General features: G+C 41.4%; 1 protein-coding gene across 4 annotated transcripts in view; it reads right to left on the bottom strand.

Annotated features, from left to right (window-relative positions):
* CCNY (cyclin Y) overlaps positions 1 to 27,945 on the bottom strand; it is a 224,634-nt gene that overhangs the window by 92,822 nt on the left and 103,867 nt on the right. For 2 of the 4 annotated variants that reach the window (XM_077808318.1, XM_077808320.1), the window contains one exon: positions 9,605 to 9,698. The exons of the other annotated variants lie outside the window; for them this stretch is intronic. The gene's annotated coding sequence lies outside the window, so the exon portion shown is untranslated. The remainder of the gene's footprint in view (positions 1 to 9,604; positions 9,699 to 27,945) is intronic. 4 annotated transcript variants of the gene reach the window in all.

Raw genomic sequence — 27,945 nt, 5'->3', positions numbered from 1 at the left:
ACTATTCACATGCTTCAAGTTCAGTACATATTTAAGTGATTTGCTAGATCAGGGTCTTAGTGTTGAACAAAGCAAAGAAGTAGCCAAAGAAACTAGTGCAACTAGTGTTTTCTCTCTACATTCCTCCACGCGACAGGAGAGTACAAATATGTATGTTCAACTTTATTTTTAAAATTCATTAAGTAGGAATGATTCCCGGAGAAAAAAGAAAATGGAAAAGGTGCATCTTAAACTTCATTTCAGACCTAGCCAGGCTTGGGCTTAGTATGGCTCTTCCTACACGAGAGCTAGGGTCCTGCTATTGAGAAGACTCTGGCTACCGCACTTGAGGGTCTAAAACGAGGTCTCTGCAGCAGCATTGTCCCCACGGAGCATAGGTATCTTGGAGAGTTGCAGAAGGTAAGGTGACCTCTGAGGGAGCCAGGCTGCAGTCATTCAAGGGGATTGTAGATTGGAATTCCCTTCTGGAGTGCAGGAATTCCCTTCTGGAGTGAATTGACAACCAGCAGAATTGATCTTTGTGGAATATAAAGCAGGTTGTAAGTCTTCTGCTTTCTTGTGGAAGCTGTGTTTAGTCCATGTTAAGTGAGGTGCAGTCACCTAACTTGAAGGAGGCAAAAGCATGGATCACCATGGCTAGGTTCTCATCTGAGGGAGAATGATGCAAGTTTGTTAGTGAGAGAGGAGGAGAAATTCCTGGTCACTATGACAATGGCATGTCCAGGAGCAGTAATGAGTCCAGTTTGACCACAAGGTTTCAAGCCACTGTGGCAATCTGTAGTCCAATACCACTGATCGTAGTTGAGGTTAAGGTTTTCCCCTCCTTCGACTTTCATTCTGTCTTTTCTAGGTTTAAGCTTGAGAAAACTGCCCATATCTATTTACTGCTCTGTTCCACACACTGGGGCACCTTGGTGATGGTGGAAACTACAGTAAAAGCTTTTTTACCCGACATGTTGGGGGAAGGGGGGGGAGGGAAATTCCACTTAAGAGGGAGGAAGAGTTTGGGTGCGGCAGTGGGTGCGGGGTTGGGGCACAGGAGGCGGTACGGGCTCTGGGAGGGAGTTTGGGTGCAGAAGGGGGCTCAGAGCAGGAGGTTGGGGAGCAGGTGGTGTTTCAGGGTGCCGGATCTGGGGGGGCGCTCACTTCCGGTGGCTCCCCTCAATCAGCGACCTGTCCCTGCTGCTCCTAGGTGGAGGGGCAGCAGGTGGCTGTGCGCTGCCTCTGCCTCGCCCCAAGCACTGGCTCCGCAGCTCCCACAGGCCATGAACCACATCCAATGGGAGCTGCGGGGGTGGCACCTGTGGACATGGAAATAAATAGTAGGTCTTTTTCCATCTAATTTCTCTGATTCTATGATGAATTCTCATTGGAATATCCCAGTACTGAACTCAAAAGCTTTTCACTTTTAATTAAAAAGAAAAGGGTGCCACAAGTCCTCCTTTTTTTTTTGCGGATGCAGACTAACACAGCTGCTACTCTGAAACCTGTCACTTTTAATTGTAAATGATGATAAAGTTTATAGTCGCATCTACATAAATGATACCATCAGAAAAGAGTAATTTAATTCTTCTCTCTAAGAAAAGAGAAGGAAATAAGTGATTTCTCCATATTAAGTGAAAAATCAGCATGATCCTAGAGACCAACCATTCTGTGCTATGGGAACAGAAGACTCCTCTGGCAGCTTTCCATTAATTCAAGAGCACCTCTCTTTCTCAAACTCCCACATGACAGAGAAAATGCTTGTGTAAAAATGCTAAAAGGTGCCTAATACATAATTAAGGCTGGTTTCAGAGTAACAGCCGTGTTAGTCTGTATTCGCAAAAAGAAAAGGAAAAGGGCACCTTAGAGACTAACCAATTTATTTGAGCATAAGCTTTCGTGAGCTACAGCTCACTTCATCGGATGCATACTGTGGAAAGTACAGAAGATCTTTTTATACACACAAACCATGAAAAAAATGGGTGTTTACCACTACAAAAGGTTTTGTAAAATTGTTTACTAAAATGGGGAGAGAAGAGGGTCCAGCACCCTGCCCCTCCCCCGACTGCAACAGCAGGGACCTGAAGGGTCCCCACTGCCCCTGCAAAGATGGAGCAGGGAAGGGTTCCTGACCACCGCCGGTTGGGGAGCAGTAGGGGGACCTTCCAGATGCCACTGAGCAGCTCCGGAGTCCCTCTGCTGTGGCCGGACGCTGGGAGCTGCGGGGGTGGGGGTGGCTGCTCGTGGCCACTGAGTAGCTCCTGTGTCTGGGCTGCTGCAGGGGTCCCCCGCTGCTGGCTTCAGCAGATGTTACTGTTACTAGCGCATGCGGTCAGCAGTTTTTCACATTACAGGGCTAGTCAGCTGGGGGCCCCCAATGTCACGGAGGTTGCTGGAAGTCACGGATTCCGTGACCTCTGTAACATAATCGTAGCCTTATATATAATACATGGATATACCCACCAGTACACAGGAAAAATATTGTTTCCAAGGCTTGTGAGTGTAAGAAGAAAAATGTTGCTTCCGCTAAAGGAACTCAAAAATAATGAAATCTGTAACCTCGAGAAAATAAAATACTGGAAGGATGAATACTAATGTAATTGAATGAGTCACAACATATACTTTCATGATATCAGTGTAATATACTCTGTCTTGACTCAATGTCCTGCCTACTATGTACTACCCGTCATACTCCTTAATAAAAATATAAATGTCAGTTTGTTTTTAAGTCTAACCCTATTTAATGTACAATAATTAAGGAAAAATGTGAACTAGTGAAGAACAAGAGTCTTGAGCTATCTGTTCCGCATTTGCTACAGAAAGCTAAATCCCCAGTAGAGGTGTTCAAAGGTGAATTGCTAAAATTTTGCTAAAAATTGTAAAACTTGTACTTACAACAAAATCCCAAAACGGGGAGTGGGGGAGTATTTCTTGTTTGAAAATGTAATTAACACTGTATTTTAAGTCAGCTTGAAATGATAATTATTTCATATAGCCCCTAATGATCTGAGCTGCAGGCCTGCCAGTTGGAACAAATTACATCTTAAATATCATGAACACAAGTTTGAAAAAGTCGATCCATTTGAAAGCTTTATTCTAACTCCATCATTCCTCCCCACTTTCTTATTATCCTGTGAGATCCCCTCTTCAATGCAGCTGCAGGGCTAAGGGCAAGATCCAGTGGCTTGAAGTTGAAGCAAGACAGATTCAGACTAGAAATAAGATGAAAATAGTTAAATGGTGAGGGTAATTAATCATTGGAACTTATCAAAGATTGTGGTGGAGTCTCCATGTGTGGCAATTTTTAAATCAAGATTGCAAGTTTTTCTAAAAGATATGCTTGAGTTCAAATAGGAATTAATTCAAGGAAGTCCACAGCCTGTCTCTCGCAGCAGCCTAGACTAGATGATCCCAGTGACTCCTAGGGGCCTTGTAATCTACGAATCTTGCAACTGAATTTGGATGGGTGAACTGCATGGAGGCAGATTCAGGATAGGAATTTAATGGTCTATCCACCCCTTAAACTATTTTTCTTTTAATAGGATTGCATAAGTTGTGTATATACTTTATAAAGCATTTGTATGTCACTGCATTTACAAGGGTCTTTACAGAACAGGTTTCCCAACCTGAAGAGTTTATAATTTAAAGGCAACAACAGAAAATAGCTCAGAAGAGGGAGGGACTGGAAGTGATGAGAAGGAAGGACAGAAAGAAGGTGTGATTTTATGAAGAGGTGTATTTTAAGGAGAGACGTGAATTACATGAAGCACAGTGCCCTCTCATTTAAAATAATAATCTAAAGACACAAAATAAACTTGCAGTTTCAATCATATCCTGACAGACTTAAACGATCAGTTGTTGCTACACCAAATTATTTCACCTGCCAGTCAACGTTTTAATACCTTAAATGCCAGATACCAAAAGAGGTTTTAAACTACAGACTCCATGAACAATGCTGGCTGTAACCTAGCCAACAATGCTACACATTTAACCCACAAAAGGATGTCAGACTGCCTCAGCACATTTCTAGTTCAGATACATAGTGCAAGCACATCCAACTGTGAGGGGATTTAATACCCCTCTGGATCTTACTAGGACTAAGGACACTGAGGGTGTCACATCCCAGCACCCCCATGAAATTTGGGATTCCCCAACACCTCACTCTCTCATGCTTGTTCAAAGGGACCTGGGAGGTCCAGGCTGCTCAATCAGATCCACACGCTTTCTATACCAGGCAAGAAAGGGGGAGCAAGAGTGGGGAAGAGGCTGTGCTGACTAAGGGATCAAAATCTCAATGGAAGAAAATCTCGGTTCTTACTTTTTGTTCTTGGAAGTAGCAAGTATGGACTGGGGAGATCCCACTTTGTGGCGACTACATATCTTGTAGTCATATAGAAGGTAGTGATTTCAATATGCTCAAATGCAGAGCCATGTGCAAATTTTAGTTATTGTGAATTTCTGACTGCATCACTAACACTCTACCCACTCATCAATTTCCACTGAGACTTATTCTGGCACTCCAAACCTGGGAGCGGCTTCAACAAGCACAAAGTTTTATACAGTTATTTTTAAATTCAACTCCTATAGAAATGTTTTCTTCTTCCCCCAAACATGGAATTCTTCCCAAAATTACATTGGCCCAATGCCCAGGAAAAGTAATGTTCAGTCCTGGATCAGTAATTATTTCTAGGCAGATATCTTGCAACTCTGCAGATCTAAATAGGAGCTTTATAGCAATGGTATGGGGATATTTTCAGTTTCCTATTCATTCACTCATCCATCCATGTCCCTCTTCTCCTTTTACTCTCACACCCAGTTCTTTCCTCTAGCACTCAAAATCTTGACATTGACCGAGCCACTCATGAGTAATCTGACCATTCTAAACTCCTACTGATAAAATGTCTATACACCACGCCATTATGTATTCTGTATCTGACACGTAATTTACAGAAAAAACTATTGTAGATATAATTGAGGGTGGGTTTTTGTTTTTTTTTTTTTTTAAGAAATGCTCTTGGTACTAATTTTGAAAACAAAAAATGCCTTTAAAGCCATGTGACTTTGTTATGCTGAGCCCCAATGTGCCTCTATAAGCAAATGAAAATAGTTTTCAATCCATAAACATGCAGAAATGTAGTCTGTCTTCAGATAGTCCAGGGTTAAGTGAAAGCAATCAGTCCTGCTGGGATCTGAGAATCTCCCCTTTCCAATGGTACTTGCTCTGCAGGGCCATGTGATAACAGACTTAAAAGTTTCAACATTTTTATATATTACACACAAATTATATTAAAAGAACTTTCTTAAGGTTGCAAAGTCAAGCACTCAGAATTTAAGAAATGCCATAATTACGGTTGCCTGTGCAATCTTAGAATCATAGAATCAGAACAGGAAGGGACCTCGAGAGGTCATCTAGTCCAGTCCCCTGCACTCAAGGCAGGACTAAATATTATCTAGACCAGGGGTAGGCAAACTTCGGCCTGTGGGCCAGATCTGGCCCCTCAGGGTTTTGGGTCTGGCCCACAGGATTGCCTCCCCATTGGTGCCGCAGGCCCCGCACCACTCTCAGAACCAGCTGGGGCCCCGGGGGGGAGGGGGCACCGCAGAGGGCTCCATGCTTTGCTCTTGCCTCCAGGCATCATCCCCCCTCCCCCGCCATTGGCCGGGAACGGGGAACCACGGCCAATGGCAGCTTCGGGGGAAGTACCTGGAGACGTGGCAAGGGCAGCATGCGGAGCCCTGTGGCCCACCCCTGCCCCAGGGGCCGCGAAGGGATGTGGTGCTGGCCGCTTCCTGGAGCGGAGCGGCGCGGCGCGGCACACCATGGGGCCAGGGCAGGCAGCCAGAGAGCCTGCCCTGGCCCCAGTGTGCGCTGCTGCCACCCTGGAGCTACTTTAGGTAAGCGGCGCTGGGCCGGAGCCTGCACCCCGAATCCCTCCTGCACCCCGGCCCCCAACTCCCTGCCCTAAGCCCCCTGCAGCACCCTGCACCCCTTCTGCACCCCAACCCTCTGCCCTGAGCTCCCTCCCACAGTCTGTATCCCTCCTGCACCCCTGCCCTGAGCCCCCTTCTGCACTCTGCACCCCTCCTGCACCCCAACCCCCTTCCCCAAGCCCCCTCATACACCGCACACCCCTCCTCTGCCCCAATCCCTTGCCCTGAGCCCGTTCCTGCACACCGCACCCTCTCCTGCACCCCAACCCCCTGCCCCGGCCCTGCATACAATTTCCCCACCCAGACGTGGCCCTCGGCCGAAGAAGTTTGCCCACCCCTGATCTAGATCATCCCTGACAGGTGTTTGTCCAACCTGCTCTTAAAGTCCCCAATGAGGGAGATCCCACAACCTCCCTAGGCAATTTATTCCAGTGCTTAACATTTTTCCTAATGTCCAACCTAAACCATCCTTGCAGCAATTTAAGCCCATGGCTTCTTGTCCTATCCTCAGAGGTTAAGAACAACAATTTTGTAGGATTGCTCCGCATGCTCCTCCTTGTAACCACCTTTTATGTATTCTCAGTCTTCTCTTCCCCAGACTAAACAAACCCAATTTTTTCAATCTTCCCTCATAGGTTATGTTTTCTAGACCTTTCATCATTTTTGTTGCTCTTCTCTGGACTTTCTCCAATTTCTCCACCTTTCCTGAAATGTGATGCCCAGAACTGGACATAATACTCCAGTTGAGGTCTAATCAGCACAGAGTAGAGAAGAAGAATTACTTCTCGTGTCTTGCTTACAACACTCCTGCTAATACATCCCAGAATGATGTTTGCTTTTTTTCCAACCGTGTTACACTGTTGACTCATATTTAGCTTGTGATCCATTATAACCCCCAGATCCCTTTCCACAGTACTCCTTCCTAGGCAGTCATTTCCCATTTTGTATGTGTGCAACTGATTGTTCCATCCTAAGTGGAGTACTTTGTATTTGTCCTTCTTGAATTTCATCCTATTTACTTCAGACTGTTTCTCCAGTTTATTTTGAATTTTAATCCTATCCTCGAAAGCACTTGCAATCCCTCCCAGCTTGGTATCTTTCACAAACTTTATAAGTGTACTCTCTATGCCATTATCTAAATCATTGATGAAGATATTGAACAGAACCAGATCCAGAACCGATCCCTGCAGGAACCAACTCATTATGCCCTTCCAGCCTGACTGTGAACCACTGATAACTACTCTCTGGGAATGATTTTCCAACTAGTTATGCACCCACCTTATAGTAGTTCCATCTAGGTTGTATTTCCCAAGTTTATTTATGAGAAAGTCATGTAAGACAGTATCAAAAGCCTTACTACAGTCAAGATATACCATATCTACCGCTTCCCCCCATCCACACAGCTTGTTACCCTGTCAAAGAAAGCTATCAGGTTCGTTTGACACAATTTGTTCTTGACAAATCCATGCTGACTGTTACTTCTTCACCTCATTATCTTCTAGGTGTCTGCAAATTGATTTCTTAATTATTTGCTCCATTATCTTTCCGGGTACAGAAGTTAAGCTACCGTGTCTGTAATTCCCCGGGTTGTTTTTATAGATGGGCACTATATTTGCCCTTTTCCAGTCTTCAGGAATGTCTCCCATCTTCCATAACTTTTCGAAGATAATTGCTAATAGTGCAGATATCTCCTCAGTCAGCTCCTTGAGTATTCTAGGATGCATTTCATCAGGCCCTGGTGATTTGAAGATATCTAACTTGTCTAAGTAATTTTTGACTTGTTCTTTTCCTATTTTAGGCTCTGATCCTACCTCATTTTCACTGGCATTCACTATGTTAGATGTCCAATAGCCACCAACCTTCTTGGTGAAAACCGAAACTAAAGTCATGTAAGCACCTCTGCCATTTCCACATTTTCTGTTATTGTCTTTCCCCCCTCATTGAGTAATGGGCCTACTCTGTCCTTGGTCTTCCTCTTGCTTCTAATGTATTTGTAGAATGTTTTCTTGTTAACCTTTATGTCCTTACCCAGTTTGATCTTGTTTTGTGCCTTGGCCTTTTTAATTTTGTCCCTACATACTTGTGTTATTTGTTTATATTCATCCTTTGTAATTTGATCAAGTTTCCACTTTTTGTAGGATTTTTTTTTTTTTTTTTTTTTTTTTGAGTTTTAAATCATTGAAGATCTCCTGGTTAAGCCAGGGCGGTCTCTTGCCATACTTCCTATCTTTCCTACGCAGTGGGATAATTTCCTCTTGTGCCCTTAATAATGTCTGTTTGAAAAACTGCCAAATGTCTTCAATTGTTTTTCCCCTTACACTTGCTTCCCATGGGATTTTACCTACTAGCTCCCTGAGCTTGCTGAAGTCTGCCTTCTTGAAATCCATTGTCTTTATTGTGCTGTTCTCCTTCCTACCATTCCTTAGAATCATGAACATTTCAAGATCACTTTCACTCAAGTTGCCTTCCACTTTCAAATTCTCAACCAGTTCCTCCTTATTTGTCAAAATCAAATCTAGAACAGCCTCCCCCTAGTAGCTGTCTCAACCTTCTGAAATAAAAAATGGTCTCCAATACATTCCAAGAACTTGTTGGATAATCTGCGCCCTGCTGTGTTATTTTCCCAACAGATGTCTGGGTAGTTGAAGTCTCACATCACCACCAAGTCCTGTGCTTTGGATGATTTTGTTAGTTGTTTAAAAAAAGCCTCATCCACCTCTTCTTCCTGGTTAGGTGATCTGTAGTAGACCCCCCACCATGACATCATCCTTGGTTTTTACCTCCTTATCTTTACCCAGAGACTTTCAACAAGTCTGTCTCCTATTTCCATCTCAACCTCAGTCCAAGTGTATACATTATTAATATATAAGACTTATGATACAATCTTTAATTATATGACCAAAAAAATTTTTTTTGCACTGGACCCCTACCTCATTCAGTGCACAGTTTGGATGATGCTCACTTAATGAGCAGCTATTCAATATTTTGAGTTCTTTACTGTTCAATGTCTGACCTCCATGCTTTACTTATTGCACACTGTTCAGACCCTGCTCTGAAGATAGAATTATTAATTTCCTCAGGATCTTTTATATGGCACTCATCACGATAGTATCTGAGTGTTTTACAAACATTAATTTATTTTCTTAACTCCCCTGTGAGGTGTGTGGACTGAGGTACAGAGATTAGGGACAAAAAGTATCCATTAATTCTGGGTAATACTGAGGACCTGATTTTTCAGAGTACTAAGCATTATACAGCACTTTATATGTTCAAAGCACAGAGCCCATTGGTTTCAATTGCAAGGACAAGAACTCAGCTCTTCTGAAAAAACAGACCCTAGGCACCCAGAAAGTCAGGAACCCAGAAAATGGAAAACACACAATTAGTGACACGAGTTTGGGTTAAGTGACTTGATTAGCATCACACAGGAACTCTGTGGCAGAGGCAGCGATAGAATCCAATTATCCACGGCAGCATGCCACGGCCTTAAGCATGAGACTATCTTTTCTCTTTCTGCAATTCACTGCCTCTGCAGTTTCCACAGTATGCATCCGATGAAGTGAGCTGTAGCTCACGAAAGCTTATGCTCAAATAAATTGGTTAGTCTCTAAGGTGCCACAAGTACTCCTTTTCTTTTTGCGAATACAGACTAACATGGCTGTTACTCTGAAACCTGTCATTTGCTACACACCTTCTAACTTCTGCAGTGATTGAGACGGGGTCCTCCTTTGCTACAATTCATCCCCAGAGCAGGTCCACTCTCTGTACGGAATGAGACAGGGGTCCTGTCACGGGGAAAAAAAATCAGAGTGACACCTTGTAATTAAAGACTATCATAATGCATATGCACAAGAGGGCTGAATTAATGTTGCAGACGTTCTGTTCAAAACTTTAAAAAAAAAAAACTGACAGCTGTCAGTGGTTTTCTTGCGCATTGATTCTTTATCTCCCAAAATAGTATCTGTACAATCTAGTATTCTACATGCTGCTCTGATATAAATATTGATTATAAAGGTTCAAAATATTTGTAAACTTCTCATGTCCTATTTATTGTTTATTACTAAATGAACATGCCACTTACAATAGTCTGAAGGGCTTTACATGCACTGTGACCTACATTTCAAAACAAGAACTGGTTTTTGAGGAACTGTAGTTTAAATGCTAAGATCCACTCCCATGAATTTTTCAAAGGTATAATCTCATTTAGTAGCATTATTCCTGGTTTACATCAGACTAAGTGTTGATTCAGGCCTAGAATTCCTTACAAAATTTCTGTCTGCTGGGTCCACTCTGCACTTGATCAAGATATAAGTGTGCCTTGAAATCGGAAAGAAACTAGCAAACACGCTTCGGATGGATTAACTAGTCCATGCAGGGTAGTGTGGTCTGCTATATAGTGAGAAAATGTTCTCATTTAGCTGAGAGCAATAAACTAGGCAATATAAATTAGTGATTTAATATTTTCAGACAACTGTGAGAATCTGGAGGCAACGGCCTTAAAGCCTTGAAATTAAAGAACGGCCTGTAACACAGAAAGAAAAGGAGTACTTGTGGCACCTTAGAGACTAACCAATTTATTTGAGCATAAGCTTTCGTGAGCTACAGCTCACTTCATCGGATGCATCTAAGTCTCTGAGGTGTCACAAGTACTCCTTTTCTTTTTGTGGATACAGACTAACATGGCTGCTACTCTGAAACCTGTAATACAGAGGTTTTCATTAAAGATTATGCTCCTGACCCAGAGATCTGGAAAATCAAATCCAGAGAACAGATATGGCACTGTTCTTCTGATCCTGTCCATACTATTTCATGTAGTATAGATACCGAATAGTCTTTGCTTTTATAATACAATTAATATTTAAGTCATAAATGAAAAGGATACAGAATTTAATTGAGGTAAAAAAACAAATCGATATTTTGTGGAAAGGATTTTTTATAATTTTTTCTTGTTTTTATAACAGCTCAAATTTGGCAGTGAGAGTGCTCCAACGTGCAATGACTGGAAAGGCCAAAAAACCTAGAGCTGTCGATTAATCACAATGAACTCACGCGATTAACTCAAAAAAATTTATCGCAATTAATCGCAGATTTAATCGCACTGTTAAACAATAGAATACCAATTGAAATTTATTAAATATTTTGGATGCTTTTCTACATTTTCAAATATATTGATTTCAATTACAACACAAATACAAAGTGTACTGTACGCACTTTATTTTATTTTATTTTTATTACAAATATTTGCACTGTAAAAATAACAAAAGAAATAGTACTTTTCAATTCACCTCATACAAGTAAAGTAGTTTAATCTATCGTGAAAGCGCAATTTACAAATGTAGATTTTTTTTTCTTACATAACTGCACTCAAAACCAAAACAATTTAAAACTTTAGAGCCTGCAAGTCCACTCAGTCCTACTTCTTGTTCAGACAATCGCTAAGAGAAACAAGTTTGTTTACATTTACGGAAGATAATGCTGCCTGCTTTTTATTTACAATGCCACCTGACAATGAGAACAGACGTTCACATGGCACTTTTGTAGTCAGCATTGCAAGGTATTTACACGCCAGATATGCTAAATATTCGCATGCCCCTTATCCTTTGGCCACCATTCCAGAGTATATGCTTCCATGCTGATGACACTTGTTAAAAAAAAATAATGTGTAAATTAAATTTGTGACTGAACTCCTTGGGGGAGAATTGTATATCTCCTGCTCTGTGTTTTACCCGCATTCTGCCATATATTTCCATGTTATAGCAGTCTCGGATGATGACCCAGCTTGTTGTTCGTTTTAAGAATGCTTTAACTGAAGATTTAACAAAACGCAAAGAACGTACCAATGTAAGATTTCTAAAGATAGTTACAGCACTCGACCCAAGATTTAAGAATCTGAAGTGCCTTCCAAAATCTGATCGGGACAGGATGCGGAGCATGCTTTCAGAAGTCTTAAAAGAGCAACACTCCGATGCGAAAGCTACAGAACCCAAATTACCAAAAAAGAAAATCAACCTTCTGCTCATGGCGTCTGACTCAGATGATGAAAATAAAACTGCTTTAGATTGTTATCCAGCAGAACCCATCATCAGCATGGACACACATCCTCCGGAATGGCAGTTGAAGATGAAGGAACATATGAATCTTTAGGTTTCAGAGTTGCAGCTGTGTTAGTCTGTATCCGCAAAAAGAAAAGGAGTATTTGTGGCACCTTAGAGACTAACAAATTTATTTGAGCACATCTAGCACTTAAATATCTTGCAATGCTGGTTACAACAGTGCCATGCGAACACCTGTTCTCACTTTCAGGTACATTCTAAAGAAGAAGCAGGCAGCATTATCTCCTGCAAATGTAAACAAACTTGTTTGGCTGAACAAGAAGTAGGACTGAGTGGGCTCTAAAAAGTTTTACATTGTTTTATTTTTGAATGCAGGTTTTTTTGTACATAATTCTACATTTGTAAGTTCAACTTTTGTGATAAAGAGATTGCACTACAGTACTTGTATTAGGTGAATTGAAAAATACTATTTTTTATTTTTACCATGCAAATATTTATAATAAAAAATAAATATAAAGGGAGAACTGTACACTTTATATTCTGTATTGTAACTGAAATCAATATATTTGAAAATGTGGAGAACATCCAAAAATATTTGTATAAATAGTATTCTATTATTGTTTAACAGCACGATTAATCGCAATTAATTTTTTTTAATCACTTGACAGTCCTAAAAAAACCCAATGTATTTCCTTTAGATTTTGTACTAGGAAGTCTGACAAATGGTGCTGTGCATATGAACAGCATGTGCACCTCTCTGTGGGCCTGACCTTACTCCCACTGAAGTCAACTGTAAAAGTTTTGCTCCTTACTTCAATGGAAGAAGGTTTAGAAACTGACAAAAGAAGGTCTTTTCTTTGAAAAGGATTACAGATAAAGTTCTTCACAGCAATACATGGCATATTTCACTGTCACAGATCAAGGTGAGCTGTACCTCTGACGCCTCTCTGGCCTCCCCCTCACATGTTAGACCCCATGCCTGCATCTCTCCCAGAGTGCAGTCCCACAATTCTCCCACTCCTAGACCTGGTTCCTGGCACAGTACCCTGTGAATTGCCCAGGATTACTCCCAACAGGTCCACTGGGTTTGGGTACCTGCAGTTATTTCCTGTCGGAGCACATGACCAGTGGTGAATACAGTGACCCAAAACAGCCTTCTTAAAACAAGTATTGTTTAATCTTAACAGTAAGAATAGCAAAGCAGAAGAGAAAAAAGAGGAGTTGTTTTTTAAACAGAGCCTACACACCTCTATCTAACCTAAAGTATGACCATCCCAAAACATTAGCGATCTATGCACAATAAGTTTCCTCAAAACCCCATAACATCTGAAGGTCATTTTCTCCACTTTATCCAGCTGTGTCCTTCCTCAAAGGCATGTGTCTAATTAAACCCTCCTGAAGCTTTTGATTCTCCCAGCTCTCACAGGGACTGAGTCACTTTTGGGTAAAACTTGTCTCCAGGCCCAGCTGGGGACTGAGTAAAGGCACCAAAGTGAATTGCTTTGCATTGTTCCTCAAGTGTTTGCAGAGAGGGGAATATCAGGATTCATCTCCCCTTTCTTGGGTGCATTTCCTGAAAAACCTGCTAGTGAATTAATAGGCATATAATAACCACCACACCAACAGTCAAAATACAGTATTCATAAATTATTATGGGTAGCTACATGTTCTCACATCCATACCATGGGCTGCTGAACCAGAGAGTATATTTAGAGACTATGCCGGTGTATACTGCAAATTGGTTGTAGGCAAAATTAGTGACAAACCATCTTGTACTATAATATTTTTAGAAAAACATTTTAACAATCATCACCAATGACCCTTATGCTTATTTTTTAGCATAAATTTGATCTAGTTGGTATTAGTGAAACCAGGTGGAATGATTCCCACAATTAGAATGTTAAAAATCAATGGTCCTAATCTATTTAGGAAGGATCGAGTGAGCAAAAAGGACAGAGGAAGTTGCACTCTGTCAAAATTGGCATTACCTATTTCTGAGTCACTTATAACTTAGAAGAAAAATATCTTGAATGCTTATGGATCAGTGTCTTACTAGATAAAAAGCACAAGATGAGGTATTAGTTGGTGTCTGCTACAGATCACCAAATCACTAAGGAACAGGACTGACCACTTCTTTACGCACCTATCTTTAATGTGTAGGGGAAAAAAGCAGTGTGATCAGTGGGGACGTCAATGTGGGTGACATATGCTGAAGGTCTCATGCTGCCAGTACCTGGAATTTCTAAATATTACAGATGACAGTTTCCAAACTCAAAAAATGTTGCGTCCAACATGGGAAAATTCTACATTAAACCTTGTCTTGACAGATAAAGAGGAACTGATCAGAAAATTGAAAATTAATAGTAACTTAGTTACAAGTGATCATGACTTCATCACACTTATAATGTGTAAGCAGAATAAAGTCCAGACCAGTGATATATATACTTGGTGTTTTAAAAGGGCCAATTTTGCAATGCTGAACACAATTGAGCCAAATCAACTGGGAGGACCAATTTAATCAGAAATTTGTGAATGATATTTGGGAATTGTTTAACAACACTTTACTAGATACCCAGACAGCCATAATCAAGGAAGAAAACATACAGGTTAAAAAATAACCTGGTTTAGAAGGGAAGTGAAAGCAGCTATAAAAAATAATATATAACAAACTGAAGAAAGGGGAAGTTGTTAGTAATGAATATAAATCAGAAGTTAGGAATTGCAGAAAACTGATAAAGGAAGCAAAGTAATATGAGGAGAAATCTATGGCCAGCAGGACAAGAAGAAGTGTATTAGGAAGTAAAAGAATCTTAACAATGGTTTTGACCCATTACTGTATGGAAATGGTAGAATTTTAAATAATACAGAAAAGGCAGAAGTGTTCAATATATATTTCTATTGTGTATTTTGGGGAAAAATGAGAGAGTCATATCATATAACACACTTTCTATTTCACAAGTATCTCAGGAGGAGTAAACAGCAACTACTAATGTTAGACATTTTTAAAACAGATCTTGCATCCAAGAGTTTTAAAAGAGCCGGTTGAGAAGCACACTGGACCATTATTGCTGATTTTTAATATGTTTGGAACACTGGAGAAGTTCCAAAAGATTGGAGGAAAGCTAAGGTTGTACCAATATTTTAAAAGTGTAAACAGGATGAACAAGGAATTATAGGCATATCAGTCTGAAATTAATTCCTGGCAAGATAATGGAGCAGCTGATTCAGGGCTTGTTTAATTAAGAATGAGAGAAGAGTGATATAAATAATGCCAATCTATATGGGTTTATGGAAAATAAATCCTGTCAAATTAACTTGCTATGTTTTTGTAATGAGATTACTAGTTTGGTTGATAAAGGTAAAAGTGTTGATATAATATACTTTGACTCAGTACTGCATAACATTTTGATTAAAAACTATAAAGACAGGAAATTAATATGGCACACATTAATGGATTAAAAGATGGCTAACTGAAAGGTCTCAAAATGTAATTATAAATAGGGAATCATCATCAAGCAGGTATGTTTCTGGTGAGGTCCCCCTGTGGACCTGGTGCTACCTAACATTTTGATTAATGACCTAGGAAAAAACAAATCGCTGATAAAGTTTGCAGATAACATAAAAAATGGGAGAGTGGTAAATAATAAAGAAGATGGGTCCCTGATACAGAGCAATCTGGATCAGTTGATAAGCTGGGCGCAAGCAAACTATTCATTTTAATATGGCTAAATGTAAATGTATATATCTGGGAACAAAGAATGTAGGCCATACTTCCAGAATGACAGGTTTCAGAATAGCAGCCGTGTTAGTCTGTACTCGCAAAAAGAAAAGGAGTACTTGTGGCACCTTAGAGACTAACCAATTTATTTGAGCATGAGCTTTCATGAGCTACAGCTCACTTCATCGGATGCATAAAAGTGGAAAATGCAGTGAGGATGTTTTTATACACACAGACCATGAAAAAATGGGTGTTTATCACTTCAAAAGGTTTTCTCTCCCCCCACCACACTCTCCTGCTGGTAATAGCTTATCTAAAGTGATCACTCTCCTTCCAGAATGGGGAACTCTATCCTGGGAAGCAGTGACTCTGAAAAAGATTTGGGGGTCGAGGTGGATAATCAGTTGAATTTTGAGCTCCCAGTGCAACACTGTGACCACAAGGGTTAACGTGATCCTCGGATGCATAAACAGGGGAATAGAGTAGGAGAAGAGAGGTTATGTTACCTCTATATTTTTCACGCAATGTAGAGTTCAATTTCCTTCAGCTATTTTTCCTTCAATATCGATGCTTAAATGCTTTTATATTATTTATAAAGATGATCACAAAGAAAATATTCACTAAGAATATATCTATGCAAGCAAATTTAGACCTGTACTTCTCCAGTGATGCAATGATCCAATGTTGATAGTAACAACAGAGAAATGGTAGTTAGACAACACACTAGTTAAAATTACCTGCTTCTGGAAAACTGCCTGCCCCTGACAGTAGAAAATTAAGTATCTAAAAAGTGCAAGTTTGGACAAGATCAAAGATATAAATCGCTAACCAAAACCAGAAATACTCATATGCTAACAGCCTAATTATTAACAGAAAATATATGAGGTTCATTGATGATAGATGTTGATGTGTTCTCTTATTTTGTTATGTTTCCATTGCTCTACCTATAGGAGAGAGTCCAAAAAAAGTTACAGAAATTACACTGAAAAAGAGAATTTATAATATAGTACCCACTTAATCAGAATGGCTGCTTCATCCACTCTCCTCCAAGAGAACCAGTTTACTCTAGCGACAGTGAACAGCAGCCAGAGTCACAGCAGTGCTTCCACCTAATAGGAATGCATTTAGCCAGCATCAACGGGTCAAGTGATGTTTAACCAGGTACTAAATGGATGTGAAATTCTCCTGTCTGAGCACCTTTAAATACAGAAATTGCCCCATAAAGATAAAATGCAGTAACACACTTTTATTCAAGACAGAACGTTATCATTTTAGGTCTTCTCAGACTTTTTCCTTTAAATCAGGACTGGCAGTTAATTAGCACAAGAAAGTCCACTGGAGTGTTCCAGTGTACACACTACTGGACATGTATTGGTGCTTTCAATCTTCTTAAATGGAGTAATTGTAACTTCATGCATTTACGCACAAAAACTTGTAAGTTCTGTTCCATGACGTGGGGATTCAGGCGTTCCTAGCATGTATCCCATTATCGACAATGGGTGCCAGGTAGTTAGCTGAACTTCAAATCAACTTCTCAAAACCCCAGTAAGTTGTGATCCCAAAACCAACACTCATAAGGCAGAGTAGGAGGGCCAATGATTACAATCCTAGATACTGACAGCTCTACTCCCTTCCAGGGTCACTGGAATACCTGGTCTAATCAAGCACAAAGCAGGAGGACTCGTTTATTCACGGGGTCAGAAGCGACCATTGTGATCATCTAGTCTGAACTGCATATTGCAGGCCACAGCACCTCACCCACCCAATACTGAAATAGACCCTATCCTTTGGCTAAGTTACTGAAGTCCTCAAATCATGGTTTAAAGACTTCAAGTTACAGAGAATTCACCTTTTACATTAGATTAAACCTGCAAGTGATTCATGCCCCAGGCTGCAGAGGAAAGTGAAAAACCACCAGGGTCTCTGCCAATTTGATCTGGGGAGAAATTCCTTCCCAACCCCAAATATGGCAATCAGTTAGACCCTTAGTATGTGGACAAGACCCACCAGACAGATAACTGGGAAAGAATTCTCTGTAGTAACTCAGAGCCCTCCCCATCTAGTGTCCTGTCTCCAGCCGTTGGGGATTTTTGCTACTGGCAGTCGCCAATGGGCCACATATCACCACAGGCAGTCCCATCATACCATCCACTGCATGAACTTACAAAGCTCAATCTTGAAACCAGTTAAGTTTTTGGCCCCACTGCTCCCCTTTGGAAGGAACTACTGGGGCCTTCTTGAGCGAGTGGGAGGTGACATGGCTAAGTAGTTTTACACTAAATCACTCTCCTCCATAGGCCTAGAAGTGTCAACTTTCCAAGAACAGTTTTATTGCACTATACAGACTTTCAGCCTTAGAACATTGACTTGACATGCATTTGACCTGACAACTGGCAATTCTGGGAAGGAAGGGGGAAAAGGGTTGTTGACATCTTGTGTTTCAAGCACAGCACCCAAAACACAGCTAGATCTGAGGTGATATAGAAAGACTCCAAACCAAAATATACAATCCAGTCATTTGCCCATTGATGGCAATGACAAGGTGGCCTCACATTAAAGACATTTGGCATTTAAAGTGTTCCAATTTTTCTGGCCCGAACAACACTCACTTTCCATTTAGTAACACATATTTCTCCTGTCCACGCTGAGATTAAAGATGGGTAAGTAAGTCAGACATTGAACTCTTCCACCTACTAACACACATTTGGACACAAGCCAATACTATCTTTAAAAGTATACATGCCTCTTTTGTAAGATGACTACAAGTGCTGCTATTTTGAAAAAAAGTTTTGTAAAAAGCGTCAGAACAATGGAAAATTTTGATTTAAAAAATAATACACAGATTTGGAAACCATCCATGATTTTTTGCAATATTTTCTATCTCATGATCTCACTTGTATGGTGGAGCATAAGCTGGACTGGGCATTGCTTCTGGAGAGCAGGGCCTATATTTTTTGTAGTGTCCTGCAGTTTCTGAGTATGTGGATGGGCATAAGAAAGGGATGGAGAGACTAATGGGGTAAATTAGAGAAGAGAAATGTAAAACTCAGATTGTGGAGGGAGAAGAATGAAAAGACAAAATACAGGAGAGGCAGTAGTGGACAAAATATAGGGAAAGAGAGAGTGAGAGAAGATGGGGAAGAGTGAGTGAGAGAAGAAAAAGAAAAAGACACTTAAGACAACTTAAGAAAAGATACAGCATGATCTATCATAAAAAAAAGAAAAGAAAAAAAAAGTGGAGCAAAGCCAGAGAAGGCAATAAGGTATAGCAAAAGCAAAGATGAGCTAGGTACAGCTGATCAAATAATATTCAAGTAAACAGACTATTCAACAGTTTTTACTGCTATTTGACAAATAATTTATTCAATTAACACTTTTTTGGTACTCTCTGATACCTCCACAGCTAGTGAGATTCTATTTGGTGAACATATTTGACAAATTCTAATGAAATTACTTGAATAATACTAGGACATTTTTTTTTATTTAGCTATTCAACCTTCCCTAGTAATAAGTCACCTTTTAAAATGAAAAAGCTCAGGAGGTCCTCCTGTTCAAAAAACATAGTTAACTATTTCCTCTTTCCCCCCAGCTGATGCATTATCCTTCTCTCAACACATGGAAGCAAATAAATAGCATTTTACCAAGTTTGGCAAGGAGGACACAGTACTGTTCTAATTTATGCTGGAGACCAGACTGTACTCTGGTTTACCACAGGATTGTAGAAGAACAAAGGACTTAAAATCACCTTTGTCCTCATCCACCTGGCCCATAGTCTGAATCCAATCTGGAATCACTGTTCTCCACCAAAAGAATCCCTCATCTTCACTGTCTCCCCGATAATAATACTGCAACCCTCTGGCAGCTCCCAGCTTTACTTTAAATAACTAGAAGTGTTAATTTCACTTTGCTGTTTCTAATTTGTCCCTATTTTCCAGTTGCATGAAACATGCACAAGATCTGATTATGTAATCTCCAGATACGTGGGAGGGAACTGCAGTCTTGCCTGAAAAATCTCCTACTGCTTATGTATTCAAAAGCACAGCTGCATACATCTCAAAGGCATATCAATGTATCTGAGATTACAAGTGAGCCCTTACATTCTATATATTACAAAATGGACTACCAGATAAAGGGCAGAAGAGAGATTTAAATTATTTAAATAAAAAAAAATCTTGAACCAGATTTTCATCTGGGGTAAATGAGCACAGCTTCATTCAAGTTAATGGATCTGTACTAATTTATATTAGGTGAGGTTCTGGCCCCTTCTGGGTAGGTCTACTCTGAAAAGTAAGCCCAGGGTTCAAACTTAGGCTCAAGCCTAACCTCACTTCCATCTATAGACAAATTGCGCTAACCCAGGGATCCAGAACCAGAGGGGTGGAAGATCTGAGGTCAAACTGGGACCCAGGTTCAAGCCCTACTGCTTTGCAGTGTAGATGCAGCTTTGGGAGTCACGAGAAGTATTCCACAATCACACGAACCAACTTTCTTTGTCCTCTGAACAGTCAAGTGGCCGACAGTGACGTTTTCCCACCCTGCAGCACAAACAACGGGCTAGAGTAGCCACATTTTGGGAAGTCTGGTATGTGGGTGTTTGGACTCAGGCCCTCATGCAGTGTAGACACTGAAGCCCTAGGCTGGGACCAAGGGTTCAACAATTCCTAATCCAAGGTTACAAATGAGTGGAGACACTCAAGCCCTAGGTTAACAAACCCAGGGGCTGCCAATTCAAGTTCTATTAGCCATGAGTTTAGATTGTAGCATAGACAAACCCTCTGTGAAGTTATTTTAATGGTCTCAATCCAACCGTCAATGGATAAAAAACAGGTTAGTTACCTCATGATATGGGTGCAGACATGAATTCCACGTAGGTATGTGCATGCCCAGTGCATCGAAACTGGAGAAGTTTGCCTACTAGTACTTGTAAAGGGAGTGCTCTAGCACTGTGGCCCTAACCCCCTTCCCTGGCTCTATAAGATTGGTGGTGCCCCGGTCCCACTCAGTTTCTTTGCACAGAACAACAAGAGGAGAGACTCCAATGCAGAGAGGACGGAGGGTGGGTCGTGGAATACCCATCTGCACCGACATCGCAAAGAACAGTTACCAAACAGGTAAACAACCATTTTCTTCTTCCAGTGGCTGCAGATGTGTATTACACTTAAGTGACTTACAAGCTGTACACGTGGGAGGTGTGTCTCAGGATCTATTTAAACAATGACTGCAGGACTGACTTCCCAACGTCTGCATCTGATCTCAAAGCAGTCATGATAGCACAGCACTTGGCAAAAGCATATAAAGAGGACCAAGTGACAGTCCTACAATGTCCAAAATTGAAACATCACTGAGGAATGCTAATCAATGTCACTTGAGCTCTTGTCAAACGGGCCCTGCAATCTCCATGGAGGCAGAGTCTGAGCTATATCATAAGCGGTTGTAATACAGCACGTTATTTACCTGGAAACCATTTGTGTAAAGACTGCCTTACCCTTCATTCATTCCACACAGGCAGTTGGAATAATGCTCTCCTCGATGCAGAACAGCCAAAGTTTCGTTGCCTCCTGACAAAACTGGCTAGAGCAATCTTCTCACTGGTTCTTCACAGTACATTGTGGTGGTATTGTCAGTGATTATGTAAACCGCCAAGTCCCTGTTGTGATTCTGAAAGGCTTGGTAGGCACTTTAAATAGCTCGCAGATCAAGGATGTTGATATGCAGGGAAGTTTCCTGTTCTGACCATAGCCCCTTAATTGTCAATGTCTCTAGATGAACTGCCCAGCCTGTAGAGGAGGCATAGGTGGCTGTAGTCCTGGTTAGTAGGGAACAGGGGAAATGGAGCATCCTGGCACACACTGCACTAAACATCTACCACTGTAAGGAGTCTAGCATTCTCGGAGGCACTCAGACCAGCCTCTCCAAAGAATGACAACTGGGATAACAAACCATCTTCAAACGAGTTACAGCTTATGACTAAGGCTCAGTTTTGCACGCTGGACTTTGTACATGCATGCAGCCATATGGCCTAACAAACTGGGGCATACATGGACCATGGTTGAAGGTTCAGACTGCAATGCCAGACATAAGCAGCGAATTGTTCAGAATTGTTCGTTTGGCAGAAAAGCTTTTGCACTCATAGAATCTAGAAGAGTGCCAATTAACTCAATTCTTTGAGTAGGTACCAATATTGAGTTTCCCTTGTTTAGGATGAGGCACAGAATAGACACAAAGAGATGTAGTGTGAACTGGACATTAGAGGAGGACTTCTCTGCATTTGCCTCACTAACCAGTTGCTAGACATGAATTCCCCTCTAACTGAGGTATGCTGTTGCCATGGTCACGCACTTGGTAAAAATACTGGGAGCCACAGACAAGCGACAGAAAACACAATGTATTGATAGTGCTGACCTGCAATGACAAACCTCAGACACCTCAAATTGTCACATGAAAATAAGCATCCTGAAGATCCAGGGCAACAAACTAGTCAGGTGGAGAATAGCTGCCAGGATGACCACATGGAATCTCAAATATCTGATAAATTTGTTGAGATCAAAGATAGGTCTTATCCCACCTTTGGGTTTATGGACACAGGTTCACTCATGATGGCTGACAGGAGGACAGTCAAAGAAAAACATGGCATGGAACAGAGATGGGTTGAATACTCCAGCCAGCTACTTAACAGACCATCCTCAATTGAAACAAGTGTTATTAACAAGATACCTTAAAAGCCTATTGAGCACCACCTTGACTCACTACCCTCACTTGAATAAACAGAAAAGGCAATCAGTATGAGCAGCTCAGCAAAGTCCTCAGGCAGAGATGGAATACCAGCAGAAATATATAAATCTGCTGGTCCAAAGGTGGCAACAACATTCCGGAAGATCCTTACTGACATCTGGGAGAATGAAGAAATGCCATAAGACTTCAAAGATGCTATAATTATTCCTTTATTTAAAAATAAAGGCAGCAAAAGCGTCTGTGATAATTACCGTGGGATATCTCTCCTATCTGTCGCTGGAAAACATCTTGGCTTGTCTCTTCCTGAACCAACGGATTTCATCCATCTCAGAAGCCAATCTACCCGAGGCTCAGTGTGGATTCAGAACTGGTTGTAACATCATAGACATGATTTTCAGTGTCAGGCAAATACAAGGAAAATGTATTGAACAAAACCTGGATCTGTTTAGCGTCTTCATTGATCTGACAACAGCATTTGATACTGTCAATACAGAAGGACTATAGATCTTCAGTAAACTTGGTTGCCTAGCAAAATTGGTAAAGATCATTCATTTATTCCATGAGGGAATGCAAGGTCAGGTACTTTTTCATGACCATCTCACTGACTCCTTCCCATTTCAAATGGAGTCAAACAAGGCTGTGTCCTTGCCCCTGCACTGTTCAATCTCTTCTTCACCCAAGTTCTCAGCCATGCTACAAATAGGCTCCACAGAGGCACATACATCAGATACAGACACGACAGCTCAGTCTTCAGTCTCATAAGGCTTAAAGCCAAAATAAAAGTAACAGAACTACTACTGAGAAAAGCACCCTTTGCGGAGGATTGTGCCCTCCTAGCGCACACAGAGGGAGATCTCCAGTGCATAGCAGATCATTTCGCTAAGCATCCAAATAGCTTGGCCTCACAATCGGCCTGGAGAAAACTGTGGTGTTGCATCAGTCATCTTCACTGCTCCAGGCCATATCCCCCCGAGCATCTCCATTAGTGGAACCCAACAAAAGCAAGCTGGCAGGTTTACCTCTCTCAGTAGTTACATCTCCCATGATGGATCTCTTAACAAAGTGATCAAAAACAGGATACAGGAAGCTTCCTGGTCACTAAGAAAACTACATATCAAAGTCCTGAAATCCCACAACATAAGCCTCTCAACAAAAATAAAAAAATTTACAATGCTTTTGTGCTCTCATCTCTCCTCTACTTCTGAGAGACCTGAACACCATACAAATGGCATATCAAACAGCTAGAGGCCTTCCACATGCAGATTCTGCATACCATTATGGGGATCCACTGGACAAAATTACCAACCTGGAGGTCCTCCAAAAGTCAAATGTCACAAGCATCAAGGCCATGCTGATAAAAGGCCAACTACGCTGGGTTGGACACATCATTAGGATGCCTGAACATCGACTCCCTAGAAAAATTCTCTGTGGAGAATTGGCACAAAGACACCAGAATCAAGGCCGCCCTGGAAAGCACTACAAGGACAATACCAGGAACAGCATACGTTTTGGTGCAATAAAACCAATGATCTTGAGAAGGCTGCATCTAATAGATTAGCATAGCAACACACAATACTCAGCTTTCCAAGCCTTTGAAGAGGACAGAAATAATCAAGTGTTAGCTACAAAGGAAAAGTGTCATATCACTATTATGGCTACCAAGATGCTCACCAATTGCTTTGTCTGCCCAAGCATGCACATCATGCTTAGGACTTCAGAGTCATTCTAGAATCCACATAAAGAGATAGCATGAAAATATCATCATCGAACTGACACACTACGCAAATAGACAGAAATACACATTTTCATATGAGAGTGGAAAACCATTGCCATCCAGCCAATAGAGAAAGCAAGCAGATTTATTATACAAATTTTCAAAAGTTCAAAAAAGAGTTTAATACATGGCCTCAGATCTCTTCATTTCTCTTTCTTTCATCTGCCAAGAATGACTGTTCTCATTGGACTCCTCATGGTGACAACTTCACAGCATTCCTTTAAATTAGTTTTATATAGAAATTAATCTGCCAATTATCCAGACAAATCCATTTTAGCCACTGCAATTTTCTACTAATAAAGACAATCCTTTTCCCCATATACCTATTTATAGTTTTCAGACTCGTTTTATTTCGTGCTTTTCCTATTCACTTTGAAGAAACAATTCAATTTGAATGTTACTGTAACAATGGCAAAAATGGCTTAGGAAAATAAATTCTGATTGATACATTATTAAAAATACTAATCTAGGTATTTGCATGGCTCCCCTTCCCACAGAATCTGAGCACCTAGCAATCTGATAACCCAAACCCAAGATGTTCATTCCACAAGGAAGCCAAGATTCTGAGGTTATGACAACATCTCCATAAGTCTGCAAACAGGCTACGATGTTGTAGATTCACGGGGCAAAGTGATCGGTGTGTATTTTTAATACCCACATTAATTATTCACAGCACTGGTGAAACTGAATACTGGAAGCCACTCTTTACAAGAGCTGTCTAGCGGTTCAGAGGCTGATTGCAGGTTGATGAATTCTACCCCTAGAATTTAATTCCGGGAGTGAATACAAAAAAAAAAACATTTGAATGCAGGTGCTTAATGACTAGCAATACCCCATAAACCTTTTCAAACTATACCATCTCCAGAGAAATAATTAGTTTGATTTTTAGAAAGTATTTAACCTTTTCTATCCTTGTCTGCAGGCAAGTCTACACTACGGTGCTACATCAGCACAGCTGCGTCAATGCTGCTGTGCCATTTTAGCACCTCTGGTAAAGACACACTATGCCAGTGGGAGAGTGCTCTCCCATCAGCAAAATTACACTACGTCCGCGAGAGGCAGAAGCTATGTCCGTGGGAATGCACATTCTGCCGACATAAGGCCAGTGTGGACAGCACTTAAGTCAACGAAACTTGAGTCACTCGGAGCGGGGTGGGGAGGTCTTTTTCACACCTCTGAGTGACGTAAGTTACATCAACTTAAGTGGTATTGTAGACCAGCCCCGAGTCTCTCTAAAGAAATCTTTAAAATAAAATAAACAAGAACACAGATCAGTGTATTATAGCTTAGCTAATGCTGTGAATGTATGTAAAATGCTGCTTAGTATTAAGTCAGAGCTGTGCTTTCCAGAGAGACACTCTGAGATTCAACTCGGCCAAAGTATTTCTCTTTCCCCACTTATTCCATTCTTTCTCATTCCAACACTACAAATTCCTAGACTTATCTTCTGCACATACAGGTCAAAACAAAGTATGTTATATGCTCCTGGGGGAATTTGGTGCCATTGATCAAACACACAATTAATATCTCCCAAAGATTTCACCCTTCCCCCTCTCCCCCTGCAGCTATGAGAAGGGTCACAATGCAACTACACCTTTCACCACCAGGGGATGATGTGGCACCAGAAAAGGGGGCAGTGGGTTCATGGGCCGGAGCAGCCAGCTGAAGAGAGACAGGTGGCAGAGGCTGCCTTCCTCATAATATGCTGCCCGCCGGGCCAGTTGAGAAGGTATGGGATATGCGGGGAATGGGCAGAGAGGGGCACATGGAGCTGCTGGGGTGTCACACAGACTGGGGTTCAGAAGGACTAGTGGGAGGGACAGACTGGAGTTGGGGCACATGAGCTAGTAGGCTGACAACATTGAACCAGGGGCTGAATGGAGAGTGGAGAAGCAGGGCCACATGGGTATATGTGCACATCTGGCTCGCTGAATGGGGGTGCAGAGGCACATGCTTGACTGAATGGGAGAGGCTAGGTTTCAGCCAGGGTCTGCATGGTGGAGGCTCCCCAATTCCCTAACAATCCCTCCCCACAAAAAAAAAAAAAAGTTTCATACTTCTCCCACCCACACCCAACAACTCTTCAGGTTCATTCCTCAGGCTCCTTCCCAGCAATTACTTCCCTCTTCCTCAGCTCCTCCACTACCCCCGACTCCCCTGAGCCTTTACACTGCTTCTGATGGGTGTGTGAAACACATTTCTGTATTGTAGTTTAAATAAATTACTCAAAGTTCTGTATTAACAGACTTCTGAATTGACTTTAGCAAAGCTTTTGACACTGTCTCCCACAGTATTCTTGTCAGCAAGTTAAAGAAGTACAGGCTGGATGAATGCACTATAAGGTGGGTAGAAAGTTGGCTAGATTGTTGGGCTCAACGGGTAGTGATCAATGGCTCCATGTCTAGTTGGCAGCCGGTGTCAAGTGGAGTGCCCCAGGGGTCGGTCCTGGGGCCGGTTTTGTTCAATATCTTCATAAATGATCTGGAGGATGGTGTGGTTTGCACTCTCAGCAAATTTGCAGATGATACTAAACTGGGAGGAGTGGTAGATTCGCTGGAGGGGAGGGATAGGATACAGAGGGACCTGGACAAATTGGAGGATTGGGCAAAAAAAATCTGATGAGGTTCAATAAGGATAAGTGCAGGGTCCTGCACTTAGGACGGAAGAACCCAATGCACAGCTACAGACTAGGGACCGAATGGCTAGGCAGCAGTTCCGCGGAAAAGGACCTAGGGGTGACAGTGGACGAGAAGCTGGATATGAGTCAGCAGTGTGCCCTTGTTGCCAAGAAGGCCAATGGCATTTTGGGATGTATAAGTAGGGGCATAGCGAGCAGATCGAGGGACGTGATCGTCCCCCTCTATTCGACATTGGTGAGGCCTCATCTGGAGTACCGTGTCCAGTTTTGGGCCCCACACTACAAGAAGGATGTGGATAAATTGGAAAGAGTCCAGCGAAAGGCAACAAAAATGATTAGGGGTCTGGAACACATGACTTATGAGGAGAGGCTGAGGGAACTGGGATTGTTTAATCTGCAGAAGAGAAGAATGAGGGGGGATTTGATAGCTGCTTTCAACTACCTGAGAGGTGGTTTCAGAGAGGATGGTTCTAGACTATTCTCAGTGGTAGAAGAGGACAGGACAAGGAGTAATGGTCTCAAGTTGCAGTGGGGGAGGTTTAGGTTGGATATTAGGAAAAACTTTTTCACTAAGAGGGTGGTGAAACACTAGAATGCGTTGCCTAGGGAGGTGGTGGAATCTCCTTCCTTAGAAGTTTTTAAGTTCAGGCTTGACAAAGCCCTGGCTGCGATGATTTAATTGGGAATTGGTCCTGCTTTTGAGCAGGGGGTCGGACTAGATGACCTCCTGAGGTCCCTTCCAACCCTGATAATCTATGATTCTAACATGCCTAGTAAGGAATCTATTTGTCAAAAAACATTTCCTGAATCTTTGTTGTCTGTATTGTTACAGACATACTTGCTGACAGGTATTTTGAAATAAATTACCAAAATAATTGAAACTGGGGTGATTACATTATGTAATTTTGATAAATAAAGTACGCAGAACTTCACAGAATTTTAAAATATTGTGCAAAGACTTCAATTTTTCAGTGCAGAATTTCCCCAGGAGTAAATTATACTTTGAATTCAGTCTCAATCCTAACAAGGTCAACACTCACTTCTTCCATCAGTCTTACCAATTCAATGCCTTCAAGTTTATACCAGCTTCATCCCCCTGTTCACTGCCAGTAACCAA

Source organism: Eretmochelys imbricata, chromosome 2 (genome assembly GCF_965152235.1).
Source record: "Eretmochelys imbricata isolate rEreImb1 chromosome 2, rEreImb1.hap1, whole genome shotgun sequence".
Lineage (NCBI taxonomy): Eukaryota > Metazoa > Chordata > Testudines > Cheloniidae > Eretmochelys > Eretmochelys imbricata.
This window is presented reverse-complemented; position numbering and strand designations above follow the sequence as displayed.